Source organism: Bidens hawaiensis, unplaced genomic scaffold (assembly GCF_021521415.1).
Source record: "Bidens hawaiensis isolate Kalapana, Puna unplaced genomic scaffold, B.hawaiensis_p1.1 tig00031844_1, whole genome shotgun sequence".
Classification (NCBI taxonomy): Eukaryota; Viridiplantae; Streptophyta; class Magnoliopsida; order Asterales; family Asteraceae; genus Bidens; species Bidens hawaiensis.
The window spans coordinates 264629-269661 of NW_027495394.1; positions in this window are offsets into that span (position 1 = coordinate 264629).

The following is a 5033-nucleotide window of genomic DNA, read 5'->3' on the forward strand; positions in this document are numbered from 1 at the left end:
TGTTTCGTCTTCTGGGTACATTGGGACCATCAAACGGAACTTAAGAATGGCCCTATACTCGACCACATACATGCTTTGGCCCAAGCCATCAATCAGGATAACAGTCAGAAAATCTTGGGCATGAGGACCTTGTAAGCATTCAATAACCGCCTTCTATCGGGGGGACAATCCAAAAACTTCTCCCAGGCTCTGAGCGATTTTGCCAAAAAGGGCATTCGCCAAAGTTTTTGAGGCTTTGGTGGGGTGGTGTCCTTATTAGAGAAACCGCCAATGTCAAAGTCTGGGAGAGCGCCATTTAGGCGTTCCAGGGCCTGCACGTAGTCTGAGTCCAGGTCGACAACTCCGCTATTCCTTAAGATGTGATTCTGTAGCTTCAAAGACTGAGCCCTCAACGCTACAAAAGCGTAAACCCAATATCATGAGTCGAAAGAAGACCTAAACCCCCCAAGCGCATCGGTAAGGATGCAAGTCGCCACTGAAGATCACCAAAGAACGGGCCTCCACATACAACTATATCTTCGATGGCTTCTCGAAGCCCCTTATCAAAACAGGATGCCGCATCATCCATCATATGGGGGTGGCATGTTCGTAACCCAAAAAGCAACTTAGCAACCCCCATGCAAGACCTAAGCAGGAGGAGTTCGATCTGGGGATCCCTAAGGCAAGGTAAGAGTTTCATAAGATCAACCGCACGAGATTCTCTCCGCCTCGCCAACTCCTTAATAAAGTAGGGATCTCGACTAACAGCCCCTCCAAGGAGCTTTACCCCTCTCTCTGGTCTACCAATCCCACTAGGGAAAAGCCCATCTTTGACTTTCACCCCATTACACGCTGGCCAAAAAGCCTTGGTTTTCTTAATATTAAGTTGCAGCCCCAATGATGGCCCTTCCAAGCTGATAATGTCTAGGGCTTTAGCGACTTCATTGGCACCACCAATAATAGTCCCATCATCCAAGTACCAAGCATGAAATGGGAGGTTACCGTCATTTTGTACCCGGAAGAGGGTGTAATGCTAAGGCAAAGAGGAGGGGCCCAAGGGGTCTCCCTGCTGAACCCCAGTAATAGCCCCTATACAGTCATCACCAACGTACAACCTAGCCGGCTGGGCATAAAGGAACTGGACCCATAGATAGATAGACAGGCAATGATGATGAACCTCCCGGAGAAGGGCTGTGCGGTCGACCATATTGAAGGCGTTGGAGAAGTCCACGGTAAGCATAGCTAAAGAACCGTCCGCGTGAAAGGAGTTAAGAAACCGGTTCGCGCTGTGAAGCACCGCCTCTGCCCCATTAGGGGTCCCTACCCCAAACTGAAAGTCCCCTAAATACTGAGTCATTTTCTTCCCAATCATCTTCATAGCCACTTTAGAAACCAACCTACGCCAGATAGCCCCCACAGCAATGGGCCGAATTCCATTATCCGGCTTTAATAAAGGGGTAAGGGGGGCCGAAGCAATAAACTCAGCGAGCACCTTGGGGCACAGACCCCCTAGCCATAAGTTGACGACTTCAGTGATGGCTGAGAGCATACCCATGGAAGTCATTGATCCCTCACCACTAAGAGCGTCCAACAAGTGTTGCGCCCGCAACCCGTCTCTCCCACATGAGGTCCCTTTAGGAGATGATCGGATACATCTAAGCACACAGTCCCCATCCACAGAGAGAATAGGCAGGGAGACAGAGCTAGAAGGCAAGGACGGAGGCGGCACCACTGGGTGTTTATCAATGAGGGTTTTCATGGTTGAATCTCCGAGAGGGGTAACCCCACTTGAGCATAATACCTTGACTGCAGCTGTGAAATGACCATCCCTGACTTTCCTGAGACATTGTTTAATATTGAGGTTGTTTTCAGAACCCTCCTCCCCTCCCACCTCTCTTTTAGAAAAAGTGCTTCCCCCCAAGTTATCAAAGAGAGAAAGAACCAAGTCAGCAAAACCAGATCCATCTTTCCACACCGCAAGTGCTTGCTAAATGCTACTACATTGCAAAGACTTTCAATTCCCTGACCTGCATTCCTGCCTAGTGGAAGGTTTCACCACCCTTAAAGTACAACGCGGCAACAATAGTAATTTGACCCAATTATCAATCGAGCCTGATGAATCCACTACCTTGCGTAAAGCGCATGCCAAAGTCTGAGAAAACGCCAAACGACAACTTGGGGGGATGCTCTTAACCGTTTGAATGGGAAGGGAGAAAACCCGTTCCAAAAGGGATACATCCCCAACCACTCCTATAGATGGACGTGGGTCCCTATCCACAGACACACGATTAGGTTTCTGGATCCCAACGATGAATTCTCCAGCATCTCCAGAATCCACAGAAAAAGAATAGACACCATCAGCATGCTTGCACCCCATGCTAAGGGCATGCAACGTCATGCACCTCCCACATAACCATTTATCCCCCGCCCGAAGGGCTTCCCCAACATCTATAAAAAGGTCCAAATCCTTGGAGATAGCATCTTTTAAAAGGTTCTTCCGAGTATCCGTTTTGAAATGGGTACTTTGCATGTGCTCAAGTAGGCGGAAAAATCCCGAGGACCCAGGTCTACCGTCCTTACACTCGTGGAAATGCTTAAAGGGGCATGGCCTTAAACCGTAAGTGGAGCTAGGACCAAGCCCTCCTGTATTTACGTTTCGAATTCATTTTATGGTAGCCATGTACACACGAGAACAGAAAACAACCAAATCACAAAAGACAAGGGACCCCTAAAGACCCCAACTCGGGGATGAGTTAGAGCAAGAATCAAAGACCAAACCCCTTACACTAGAAGGAGGGGAGCAACTAAGGGTTGCTCACCCCCCATCTAGCACCCCACAACAACCGCTAAGGCATAAGAGGTGGAAGGTATAACTCCAAAATAAAGCAAATTGGGTAGAACTTCAACTCAAAATACCCCCTTAAGCACCAAAATTCAAGTAAACAACCTTTAACTTATCCGAACGTAAGTCGTAATTTCGTCGAATACCTGGCGTGCAACACGTATTAACCACCAAAATAGATAATTTGAATAGAAACCAAAAACTGTCGAGAGGGACAACGATGTGAATGTTGTTATGTGGTGGTGTGTCAACAAGTACTTAATTTCCAAATCACAGTAGTGGTGGTGGTGGTGGTTAAGATGTCGACGGTGGCTTGACTTTGTTGGCTTGACTATAAGATGTAAATTAGAATGTGCTTTAATTTTTGTCTTTTTCCTGTCTCATTGCGGACAATGTGACATTTAAGTGTGGGGATGGGATATTGACGTTTTTATCTTTAAAAAAAATCCGAAAAAATAAATAAATAATAAAAAAAATTATCCCAAATATTTATCGAATATTTTTGCAAATAACGGAAAATGATAGAAAAAATTTGAGATTGGTTTATTAAAACTACTATCATATATAAGAGATTAAATAAAAGAAAACACATTTAACTTGGGACGTGTCGGTAGGCTCAGCCTTGAGAATGAAAGGGAAATTTGATAAAATGGTAAACGGAAATCTTTTGTGGGTAAAGCGTTTTGTTCGTGGAAGATAAGTAATGAAAGGTCGGACCATACTCAAGCCTCAATTTTTGGTATGAAATGTGAATGTTAAAAATATTATGAATTTTAAAGTTGAATACGTTATCATATGATACTTGGGTAGGTTTAACGTTAGAGTATGCCATGTAGCCGACGATATAAATCTTAAATCGTTTAGTTTTAGTGTTTTACACTTCATTGGCGTATGGTTTTAAAACCTTAATTCTTGTATTTATGGGATGCCTTGGGTCCGGAGACCATGGGTTTGTATGCAGTCTATTCATCTGGGTATTCACACTTCCTAAGTGATGTTGTGTATATTTAAAATAAAGCTATAAAAGAGCAAACCCACAGTTTTCTGCCACATAAGTCAATAAACATGATTACTACGTACAAAAAGTACAAATACACTACTGACTTGATCATTCACACTGTTAGTCATATGGAGTCCCCTTGCTCGCGTCTCATTACCATTAAGAAACAGATCACAAGGGATACACTACATATAAACCCTACAGATGAAATTTTGCATGCTCACCTACGGTGATGGTTCGGGGTATTGCTTGATAACGGGGGTATGTCATGTTGTGGGGAACACTAGCTAATTAATTAATTATACCTTAATCGTATCTAATGGCTGCTTGGTAGACATTGATGCTTAAGCTTAGGTGGATAAACAATACCCTTGATCGTCTTAACTATTAGGGGTGTGCAGATTAGGGTCCGACCCGAAGATACCCGATGAACCGGACCGAAAATACACTTAACCGACCCGACCCTAAAGTACAGTATAGAATTTCGGTCCTGATTGTTTTCACTTTCGGTTATCGGGCAGGTCTTCGGGGCTGAACGGAGAGTAACCGAAATTTTCAAGACCGAACCAAATCGGATTGATCCAACAATCAGTTTGTAGTTTAAAGCTGGTTCTTTACAGAAATAGGAATATAAACTTTCGAATCTGATAATGAACATATAAAAATGTGAAACTTTCTTGCTTGATAGTTTCCCCTTCTATGGAGATAAGCTTTGAAGAAGACGAAGTAAGTTAAGAAAAGATGACAAAACATGTATAAAGTAGGTATTTAATACATATTTAAATAAAAAATTAATATCAATCTAAAAGTAAAGAAAATTTGAATCACCTTTTGACTTTTGTATGCCCAGTAGATAAATATGGTTTCCACCAGAATAACCATAATTTTTACTTTTTACCCATGGTTTTTACCCTAGTTTTCTACCAAACTTTTATTTGTAAATCTTAATGATATCTAACGTACAATATAAAAATTTTTGAACTGTAGAACACTATAACTTTATTACTTTTAAATAACAGTAAACTGCGGTTTTCGTCCTTGTGGTTTGTCCAAATTTGCGATTTTAGTCCAATAGTTTCTAATTTTCTTTTTTCGTCCCTTTGGTTTCATTTTGCTTTCAGTTATATCCTAACCAACTAACCCCGTTAAATCCACCTGGTTATGTCCGTCATCTTGAGGGGCAGTTTGGTAATTGTACTCCCAAAAGAAACC